Source organism: Dermochelys coriacea, chromosome 6 (genome assembly GCF_009764565.3).
Source record: "Dermochelys coriacea isolate rDerCor1 chromosome 6, rDerCor1.pri.v4, whole genome shotgun sequence".
NCBI classification, from domain to species: Eukaryota; Metazoa; Chordata; order Testudines; family Dermochelyidae; genus Dermochelys; species Dermochelys coriacea.
Genome location: NC_050073.1, coordinates 30,986,404 through 30,997,485, shown reverse-complemented (window position 1 = coordinate 30,997,485; position 11,082 = coordinate 30,986,404). Strand labels below are relative to the sequence as shown.

At 40.9% G+C, this 11,082-nt stretch overlaps 1 protein-coding gene across 8 annotated transcripts in view; it reads left to right on the top strand.

Annotated features, from left to right (window-relative positions):
- Positions 1-7,976: 7,976 nt before the first annotated feature.
- The window catches only part of IRAG1 (inositol 1,4,5-triphosphate receptor associated 1), a 137,666-nt gene continuing 134,560 nt past the window's right edge, over positions 7,977-11,082 (top strand). For 2 of the 8 annotated variants that reach the window (XM_043517438.1, XM_043517433.1), the window contains exon 1: positions 7,982-8,363. The gene's annotated coding sequence lies outside the window, so the exon portion shown is untranslated. Of the gene's footprint in view, positions 8,442-8,522; positions 8,634-11,082 lie in introns of those variants that run through there. The other 6 variants (XM_043517439.1, XM_043517436.1, XM_043517437.1 and 3 more) reach the window with 6 other exon arrangements.

The following is an 11,082-nucleotide window of genomic DNA, read 5'->3' as shown; positions in this document are numbered from 1 at the left end:
CCGCTTCCAAGCTATCCAGCAAGCAGTGGCCTCCCTGCACCAATTTCCAATGACATCAGCCAGGTGCTGCCTGCGGCTGCTGGGCCACATGGCAGCATGCATGCATGTGGTCAGGCATGCCAGACTGAGACTCAGGACACTGCAGGCATGGCTCACTCAGCTATACTGCCCAGGCAGGGACCCCCTGGACTTGGTAGTGACAGCCCCAAGTGATGTGCTGGACTCCCTACTGTGGTGGCAGTCCCAGCCTGTGGTTTGTGAAGGCATCCCCTTTGCCACCCTACAGCAGGACCTGACGCTGGTGATGGATACGTCAGACCATGGATGAGGGGCTCACCTGGGGGACCTCAGGACTCGGGGCTTGTGGTCTGGAGCAGATTGGTTGCTCCATATCAATGTGAAGGAGCTCAGGGTTGTTCGTCTAGCCTGGCAGACCTTTCACGCCACTCTGAGTGGTCACAGCATGACAGTTCTGACAGACAACACTACTGCCATGTTTTATATAAACAAGCAGGGAGGGGCTCGTTCCTCGCCACTCTGTCGTGAGGCTCTCCTCCTCTGGGACTTTTGTATAGCCCATGCCATTCTCCTCGAGGCGTCATATCTCCTGGGGGTGAGAAACGAACTGGTGGACTACCTCAGCAGGTCGTATTGCATGCACAAGTGGACGCTCAGAGCGGATGTCATGCTTTTGCTCGTTCACAGGTGGGGGTTTCCCCGGGTAGACCTGTTTGCCACCAGTGCCTGCAGTTCTGCTCATTCCAGGGCCACAGCCTGGGCTCAGTTGCAGATGCGTTTGTGATCCCGTGGGGAGGGGGCTTGATGTATGCATTTCCCCCACTGCCCTTGGTACACAAGGTCCTGCTCAAGGTATGCAGGGACAGGGTGACGGTGGTCCTCATTGCCCCAGCGTGGCCCCGCCAGCACTGGTACATAATGCTCCTAGAGCTGTCAGTGGAGGCCCCGGTAGTCCTGCCCCTACACCAGGAACTCATCACACAGGATGGTGGGTGGCTTCTCCACCCCGACCTGCAATCACTACACCTGACTGCATGGAAACTCTGTGGCTAAACATCTTGGAGAGCCAGTGCTCCCTTCCTGTGCAGCAGATTCTGCTTGGCAGTAGGAAACCCTCTATCAGGGCTACCTATATAGCCAAGTGGAAGAGGTTCTGTTGGTGTGAGCCCCAACAGGTGCAGCCATGTCAGACCCCGGTGCAAGCCATTCTCGAGTACCTCCTGCACCTCAAGCAACAGGGGCTGGCCCCATCCTCACTTACAGTGCACCTGGCAGCCGTCTCCGCCTTCCATCTGGGGTCTTCGGGGGGCTCGATGTTTGTTTTTCTCACCCAATGGTGGGACGGTTCCTTAAAGCATTGGAGAGGATGTTTCCATACTCACACCCCCCAGTCCCTCCTTGGAACCGTAACTTGGTCCTCTCTAAACTCATGGGACCCCCCGTTCAAGCCCCTAGCTACCTGCTCCCTCCTCCACCTTTCCTGGAAGGTGGCATTTCTGGTGGCCATTACCTCAGGGCTCTCACCTCTGAGCCACCGTATAGTGTTTCACAAGGATAAGGTGCAGCTCCAACCACACTCCTTAGTTGCTCCCTAAGGTGGTCTCACAATGCCATTTGGGCCAGGACATTCATCTGCCAGTGTTTTTTTCCAAAACCCCAGACAGACTCGGGTCACTGCAGCCTACGCACCCTGGATGCCCGTCGAGCGCTGGCGTTCTATTTGGAATGCATCAAACCCTTTCATAAATCTGTGCAGCTGTTCGTGGCCATAGCTGAGAGGATGAAAGGCCTCCCGGTTACGGCGCAGCAGATCTCGTCTTGGATAACAAGCTGCATCCGGGCATGCTATGAGCTCGCAGGTGTTCCGGCCCCGGCGGTCATGGCCCACTCGACCAGGGCGCAAGCGACTTCCACTGCTTTCCTGGCACAGGTCCCAATCCAGGAGATCTGCAGAGCAGCCACCTGGTCCTCGGTGCACACCTTCATGACCAACTGTGCGGTCAACTAGCAGGCCAGAGAGGACACGGCGGTTGGCAGACCGGTCTTCCAATCAGTTGTTCTGTGACTCCTACCCTCCTCCCAGAGGTAAGCTTGTGATTCACCTAATGTGATTCACCTAACGTGGAATGGACGTGAACAAGCGCTCAAAGAAAAAACGGTTACTTACCTTCTCATAACTGTTGTTCTTGAAGATGTGGTGTTCACGTCCATTCCACCACCCACCCTCCTACCCCTCTGTCGGAGTCGCTGGCAAGAAGGAACCGGAGGGGGTCGGGTGGCAGGGGTATATATGCACGGCTCAGTTGCACCAGTCAGGGGGGCCCCGATGGGAGCCACTAAGGGAAAAAGTTTCCGACGCTCATGCACGCAACGCGCGCACACCTAATGTGGAATGGACGTAAACAACACGTCGAAAAAAACGGTTACTTACCTTCTCATAACTGTTGTTGTTGTTGTTGTTGTTTTTCTCTCCTGCTGGGTTGGTTAGTATTGTGCTGGGAGCATGGAGTTAAGTCAACTGGGCACCCGGCAGACAGAGGATTAAGACCTGTGGGGTCATGACAATTACTTTGCATTCTCTTAACTGAATGGGCTCTAACTGGTGGTGGACTTTTTAATAAAAAAAAAAAATTCCTTCATTTTTATTTGCTAGTAATGTGACTATAGATTTATTCTTTCCACCTTTCTAAACAAACAAATAAATAAAACTCATATGCACCAGAAAAGCCAAGTTGGAAGAAATGATTAAATCATATAAAAGATATAGCTAGAAAAACAGCCATGTTAACATGATCAAATGTAATTGGTTAAAGTAAATAAGACACAACTGGGGCTCTCTCATTCTTCTTCACAATTATAGTTCCCGTGGCTGGGTATATGAACCATTAGGTAGTGGTGTAATTAATCTTAATTGTCTTTTTTTTTTTTTTTTTTCATTTTAACTTGACTATCTAAAAGGTGGCTAAGGACAGAAAATTAAGTGGGTTAAATAACACCTTTATTCCACACATCTGCCTAGCTGACTTAAATTTTGTCTATATGTCTTATGCTTGTAGAGCCAAAACACCCTATTGGTGAGCTGAATTACACATCAGCAACAGACTTGTTAACTAAGTTTCAAATGGGGAAGCTTTATTATCTAGCTATCCTTTCTGTGTTTTTTTTTTTTTTTATATAGCTTCAAATACTATAGGGCTTGATTCTGTACCATGCCTGAGTTCTGCCTGAACTGGGCAGACCAGAGTATTTGGCCCCTTAGTGTTTAAGAACTGCATGGAAAAATGAGATATGGTCAGATCCACACTGTAGTGAGGCCATAGTAATGATGATATCCAAACCAGAAACAAAAAGATATACAAATCCTAAGCTGATGTAAATCTGGCAGTTACTTTAAAACAAAAAATATTTTTTCTTATCACTGAGTAAATTTGTTCAGGGGGAGACAGTAAATGTGGAACTCAGTTATGCAAGTTTTGAAGTCACTTTTCTGAGTAGAACTGCATTGAGAGTTACTTAACCATCATGACTAATTTTCTAATTATCACCCTTTTATAGCTGAGCACTTTAAAAAAAAAAAAACCAAAAAAACAAAAACAAAAAAAAACTTGGTATGTGTGAAATGTTTTCTGATCAAAACTACTCACACTACTGACTGCCAAAATGAGGCTGACAGTCACATTATTACTGAAGAGAATTTATTTATAAGTTTGCATAGCTTTTATGTTTAATGGAAATGATTGCCCATGGTTGAAGTAAATGACGATCTGTTTAGAGTGAAGACTTTTGTACTGTATGAAACTTAAAAATAAAACAACCCAAAGATGAAACCTTCTGTAGCACAAGGGACTGATTAAATATAACATTGATTGCTCTTGGTTTTTCAAAGTTTAAAAGTCAGGGATGCATATATGAAGGAATATATGAATCTCTCTGTTCATGTACTGTTTATTTAATGCAGCATTCAGATTGAGGGACCGGGTTTGGGTTTTTTGTTTGGAGGCAGGACTTTTTGGAGAGAGCATATGGAGTCTTTGAACTGACTGATGTTCTTTATGGCTATATCTGTCTGGTCTTTTGAATGACTCCATGACTCTTTCATACTGTGCTTGGCTCATCTTCCTATTGTTTGTGTCTTTTTGTGGGCTGAAGCTGACACTCTCTTAAACAGTCTGGGTCATTGGCTGTCCCTGGCCTTCCTCCATGATATTCTAACTTTTTGTACTCTTCCTGAATTACTGTTCTTGATTTCTGAAGCCATAAAACGTTCTTCCATTCTCCTTTATACTGCGTACACCCTTTGGACTATCTCTGCTCTTTGTGCTTTCTTTGTCTGATTATCCCTTGCTTTCCTCTATACTGTTAGTGGATATTTGACTGTCCCTGGCCCTTCTTTATGCTGCTCATGGCTTTCCCAACTGTTTTCTGACACTGTATTGTTTTACACTGGCCTTTTACAGACTCTCTCCCCCTGTTTTATATATTTGGATGTACTAGAATGATTAAGAAGTGAGCAATATTATCTCTGACTCCTGAAGGACCTCTGTATGTCTTCCAGATACACACAATTCCTGTGGCTCTTCTATATAGTTTTTTAGTGATGGGCTCCAATGTGCATCTCAGTAAAGTTCCAGTTATGTTTTTTTATTGCTATGTCATTTGTATTGTTTGGAGTGACTAGCTCTTAGCTATGCTGATCTTTGTTACACCCAAGTAAAGCAGAGTATGGTGTTTGAAAGAAAGTGAACTCTCCTAATAAGAATATGAACTTAGAAAAAACAAGACTAAGACAATTTCTGGAGAAGTTCCAATAACCAAAGTATTAATGGTGATTGGCAGTCTCATTGAGAATGTAAAAAAAAAAAATGGGACCAGAGGTTCTAAAGCTACAGGAATACACCTGTTGTGTACGTTTTTGATGTCCAAGGACATGCAAGTAGCCATGGTAAGGTAAAGGTCCTAGCACTTTATAAGTGGTCCCTGGGGAACAGATACTGCTAACATCAAATTCTAAAATTCATTTAATAGAATCCAAGTTTAATGTCAGAATTTTACACTACTGCAATACTTGAGCTTGTTTGCAGTGGAAAGATTTCTCTATTCTTGGTTCTGTGCTTGCAAAACATGACCTAGTCTTTTCACAAGATGTAAACAGTTTTTGTCTTTTTTTTTTATTACCCTAGGCATTACACAGAAACGATTCAGAAAGATAGGTTGAGCCAAAAGGTAGTAAGTAGCATATTCATACAATCCCAATCTTAGACTCTTGAAAATAGTACAATAATTTATTTGTAACTTTTCCTAAGAACTGTTTCTTTCAGACTTTACTGAGGAATTTCAATCTCTACACAAGTAAATCAAATGTTCAGATGAATTTATATAATTGCTTTCTACTGTTACCTCTTCTCATCTCCCAGTAAGTTTAGTTTTTTCAAATAGCAGATCACTGAAGTGATAAATTTAAGACTCAAATGTATCAGTAAATTATGCCAGATTACATAGTTATTGTTGGTCAGAAAATAATTTTGTGCCTAGAGTTGCTTCCAAGAAGTAAAGACCTTGGATGAAATCCTGGCTCTATTGAGGTCTGTGGAGCAACTCATATTGACATACTCCAGAGCCAGGATTTCACCCTTGTTTATAAATTCAGACAGTTGGCTCTAAGCTTTTCCTCTCTATAGGCACCTTACATTGGGATGAAATGTGAGCTATCAGTGTTCAAGCTCCATCTCCTCATAAGGCATACAGATCTTGAATTGAGGACCATTGACTTTATAAAAAAGTACCTGTTTTTTAGCTTTTTGTTTTGTTTAAACCTGCTGCACTTGGTCACATTGCAAAGCTTCCATAATGGCAGAGTCATGGGACACTGAATCCTTACCTTCCAGGGCATCAGTTGGAATGAGCACATAATGATCCACTTGCAGGTCAGGCCCCACACGTGAAGAAGCACTGAACAAGCCAATGAAATATTTCAGAATAAGAATAATGAAGCATTTGGTGATATTAATGGAGAATACGTTAGTGTTAATGACATTATTATTGCTGCTGAGAAGGCTACTATGAGAACATTCTGAGTAGAGTAATCCAGAGAGATAAGACATAACAGGTTCACCAGGTTGCTGGGTGTGATCAGATATCTCCCCTCAAATATTCCAAAAGTGGCCGGTATCACTCTTCCTTGAAGAAAACCTGTATGTAAAATTATGTTTCTGGAGAACACAACACCATGCCTCACTTGCATTTTTGGGTAACAAAATAGTTATCCAAGGGAGAGCAAGAAAAGATTGGTTGAGAGCCATCCAGGAGCCCAAAGGATTTAGGGCCTAATCCAAAGCCTGTTGAAGTTAATGGAAAAACTCCCATTAACTTCAATGAACTTTGGGTCAGGCTCAAAGACCAGAGCTAGAACAATGATATAGTGACTGGCCCAATATGTTTTATGTCTTTCAGAGCACTATTGAGCAGGTGTAAAAATTTTGCCCTAAATCAACATAGTATTAACCAGAAAATGTCTGAGATTCAGAATAATAGAATGTCCACTGAAAAGTCCAGGTCTGCCATGGCACAAACTAGGCTTGGATATTTTTTTTTTATTCCAAGGAAAATGTTTTTGAATGCTTAAAAAATTAAGTAACTAAAGGATGTGAACAGTAAGGAGGGAGAGAAATAATTTGATATGGTTGATGGGATATAATTAGGAGTAATAACAGTACTTTGTACTTATAGAGTGACTTTATTCTGAGAATGGCAATGGAGTGGTATGAAATTAAGCAAATATAAGTTTAGGCTAAATATTAGGGAATAGTCCCAGGAAGCAGGGGTGCTGGAACTAGCGGTGCTGGGGGTGCAGCAGAACCCCCTGGCTTGAAGTGGTTTCCATAATATACAGGGTTTGCAGTTTTGTTCAATGGCTTATAGCACCCCCACTATAAAAACTGTTTCAACGCCCCTGGTGGGAAGCCTCATCACTTGACTAATTTAGAACTAAACTTACAAGTGTTGTAGAATGTACTATAGCATATGTTCTCATCCTGGAGGTCATTGCCCAACAAATGTCAGCGGCTCACAACCACTCTCCCCTTCTCATATTGCTAAATGGGACGAAGGTTCTGTGTAGACAGAAAGTCCCAGTATGGAAAAGGTTGAAAACCACTGTACCATAAGAAACGTACACTAGCAAGGGATGTATTGGATGACCTAGTGGATTTGTAATGAGATGTTTATAGGGGCTTTGGATATGGACAGGGTCAGAAAAGCCAGAAGACAGAATGGGGAAAATTCACAAAGGTCCTTGTCTTTATGACCCACTTCTCGCATGATGTTCATGGTCATCTGCTGCATGATAACGGCTAGGAAGGTGGCCTAATAGTGATTCATTATTATATCTTGTTTACTTAAACCAACTCCAATTATACAGTTTTCAAATTTTACATCAAGCTAGTATGTACAGTCTTGTGCTGTTATTTCTGTCACACTTATCTCCCCACTCACCACCTGCTCCTCTGTTGTGTTCTTTGCATCTTGCCCCCATTTTATTTTTGTATAGCACCTCATATAATGGGGTCCAGATCTGGGTGCTACTGTAATAAAAATAAAAATTAGGAACTCAACAGTTGGAGGAAAAGCTGTGGGCGATCGCAGAGTTAAGATTTTTAAATCTTAATTCTTCTCATATATAATATATAAACATTGAAAAGAAACCATTTATTATCTTGTAATGGCAGAATTCTCCCCCTGCAGGATGTGAGCAATCCCCCTTGACTTTAATGGGAGTTACTCATACTCTGTGAGAGGAGAATAGGGCCCAATATTGGAAAGAGGCCAGTGTTCTTTACAAGTTCACATGCCTTTTGAGTGGGTCATTTAATTTAGGCTGCCTCTGACCAACCAAAGGAAAAACTTCTCCAAATAATTATGTTTATTTTTGTACAATTTCATAGTAAGGGTTAACACATTACGATGAAAATCGTATTTCATCTGTTCTTCCCACTTGCCCATTTTAATCAGTTATTCAGAAATGAGTAAGTAGATCCTCACGTTCAGTGAACTCGGAGAATGTTAATGGGGTTATCTGTGTCTTTTTGCTCTGAGGCTTAAGCCAGAATCAGGAAAGCCTTTTATTCTACCACTCTCTCGGAGTCAGAAGAAAGGGGCTTTCTGAAGAGTTACTTTAAATTGAAACTCTCTTCTAATGTTAGTCTGCTGACTGTCTTGGGTCTCTGAGTTAGAAACTGCTTCAGCTTAGTTAATAGAGCCAGATGTAACATTGACCTTAAATGGTAAAAGCTCCCAAGAGTGAGAGAGAGGCTCGCCTGAGGGGAAAAAGAGGAATAACTCAGTTTTAGGTAAGTAATCTATGTAACCAAGAATAAGCTGTATCCTTCATCTGTGAACCAGAACGGAACCATTTTTCCTCCTTAAAGGTACAGTACCTCATTGTTGTGATATTTAACTTACTTGGATAGATATTTTTTTCCCCATTAAATTGACTGTCTAAAAAAAAAAAAAAAATGGGTGTAGCAAGACCTGTTCGTCTTGCATACTGTTTTGGGAACAGAAAAGTCTTTGGGTAAAGAAAAGTCTTTGCTGGTTAGATAGAAGTTTGCTAAAGAGAGGTAGGTAATCAGTAATAAAATGCAACCCTGATTCAGAATAGTCGGTAACTGTATTGTGCTATCTGAGATAATTAGCTAGTGCCCTGAAATGGTTATAGACAAATATGTTTAAAATGAGCTCATTATATTTAGCACACAGTTGTATGGTCTTCTTCCTTGCATGCACTCTTTTAACAGTGTATGCACCAGAGTTGCTCATTTTGATGGATTACCTACTTGTCTCTGGAACCATTTCTTTACTTAGTACATGTTTGCTTTTAATGCCAGTAAGGGTAAACGAATGCTGATAAGTTACAACTAACTTAGCTGTTGTAATTCTTCAATATCTATTAAAAATAGCCTCCCCAACTCAGCAAATTTAAAAAACAATATTTGAGATTTCTGATATTTCAAATTTCAGTTTGTCTGTGCTGAAGCTATTGATAGTTACATTTCCTTGTTAAATTAAAATTTTAAAAATACTTGTTGTTGTGTTTAAAAATATGCATGTTAAGCATTTTTCAGATAGAAATATGTAAACTTAATATGTTGCAATAATATATTATGTAAATGAGAATTCAGATCGAGGTCATGAAAGTTTAGGCCAGCAATCATGTTCATAATATAAATGTTCATTAGTGAGTTAGATTTCAAGCTTTTAAAAAATAGCCTGATTACCACTGGTGAAAAATTCCCATGCAACTGAGTACACATGGAGAGAATAGACACCTACATTAGTTTATGCTTCATGCTATTTAGAAGAAGCATTTTTATTTTGGATATAGACAGAGTTCCTGCAAATAGTTACTTCATTTATGTTTGACATTGGAAGGTGTTGTGTATACTGTAAGTGAAAGCTCACTACATCTTGTTTCAAGAGAATCTGGCAAACATTTCTTAATTGCTTTAACATTCAGATCCAGTTACAAACATTATGATTTACTTCACTTCTATCTTTCTCTGAAATTTGAGTCTTTCATTAGTGGCTATTTTTTTAAATCATTGATAATGTTGACCTTGTATCTATTAGTACCCTAATAATAAATCTCCTGGAAATTGTAAATTAATACATTTATTAGGTTTTATAATTAGGCCACCTAGATGAATGGAAATGACAAAATACAGCCTGCAAAATGCATCTGAATATTGTGAGTGACACAAAGTAAGAAACTATCCAATACATTAGAAAAAGTAAATGACATACTTTAGGGAACTCCAATTTTCAAAATATTCCAGTATCAAAGGGCCTTATTCTGATTTATTGGACTTGCATGTATCTTCACTTGTAGCATTATCTATATCCTTTCAGTGTGCATGATGATTCACAGTTGTTGATCATACATAGAAGAAATTTGGATCATTGCATATTTTATTTATAACTTCATATGTAGACTGGACTAACTTCTACCTTTCAGTTTAAACATCTTTTTATGTTTGCCCCTAGGGCAGAGGTATCTTTTGTTAATATCGCATTTCATAACAACTTGTCAACTGTTGTGTTATCAGATACACTGTAAATCAAGAAAGAATATATAATGTAATACCCAGAGTTATAGTTGTTATAACTCTATAATTAAAAACAATCATACTTAGTATAACAATACAGATACATAAGGCTATGGATCTGTATTCACAATTTTAATTGGGGATTTAATTTTAATGGGGATTTAATTTTAATTGGGGACTGTGATATAGTAGCTAAACTTAGCACTTTATTTATTTTAGAGCTAACTTATAGGCACTGATGATATTCCTTCTAGGAAACTTCCTAGAACTCTGTGGTGTCCGCATGCATCTTTATCTCTCATTACCTTTCATTTTGTCCATTTTTAAAATTTATTTATTTTTTTTAGGAGGAGTCAGTGATAGCCTAAGTCACAGTCCATGGATCCAGGCACCAAGCAGAGAGGGGACCAATGGCTACTCAGTGGCTGGATCCATTGATCCAATGAATTTGAGGGGGTTGGGGAGAGAAAGTGATCCAGTATGCTACCATTGCAGGAGGCAACTGGTGCCAAGGGTTGGGGCTACTGGACTCTCTGCCTCTTGCCAACCTGCTAATATTAGTCACTTTTCAGCTAATACTGCAGAACACCTGAACCAGCTGGCAGCTAGTGGGAATGGGAATTAGAGAGCTGGTGGAGAAAACTGGTCCAAAGAGTTGGTAGCATGTACTTTCTAGGGTCATGTCCTTTACATATAAAGGTTGTGTGGTACCCCTTTAGCCCCAGATTCCCAGGGATGGTGGCTCTGCTAACCCAGCAGCTGCTGACAGGGAGAGAGCAGGGGCTGAGTGAGAAAATTCAGTATAAGACTATATCTTACTCTTCCTGTCCACTATAACTTCATTCCATCTATCTGTCTTGTACATCTGTCTAGGTACTTATATGCTGCCACCACTATAGTATCAGAGTGCTTAGAAAAGCAGAGCAAGTTGGGCCCTGATCAGTTGGTTCAGATAGTCAAGGGC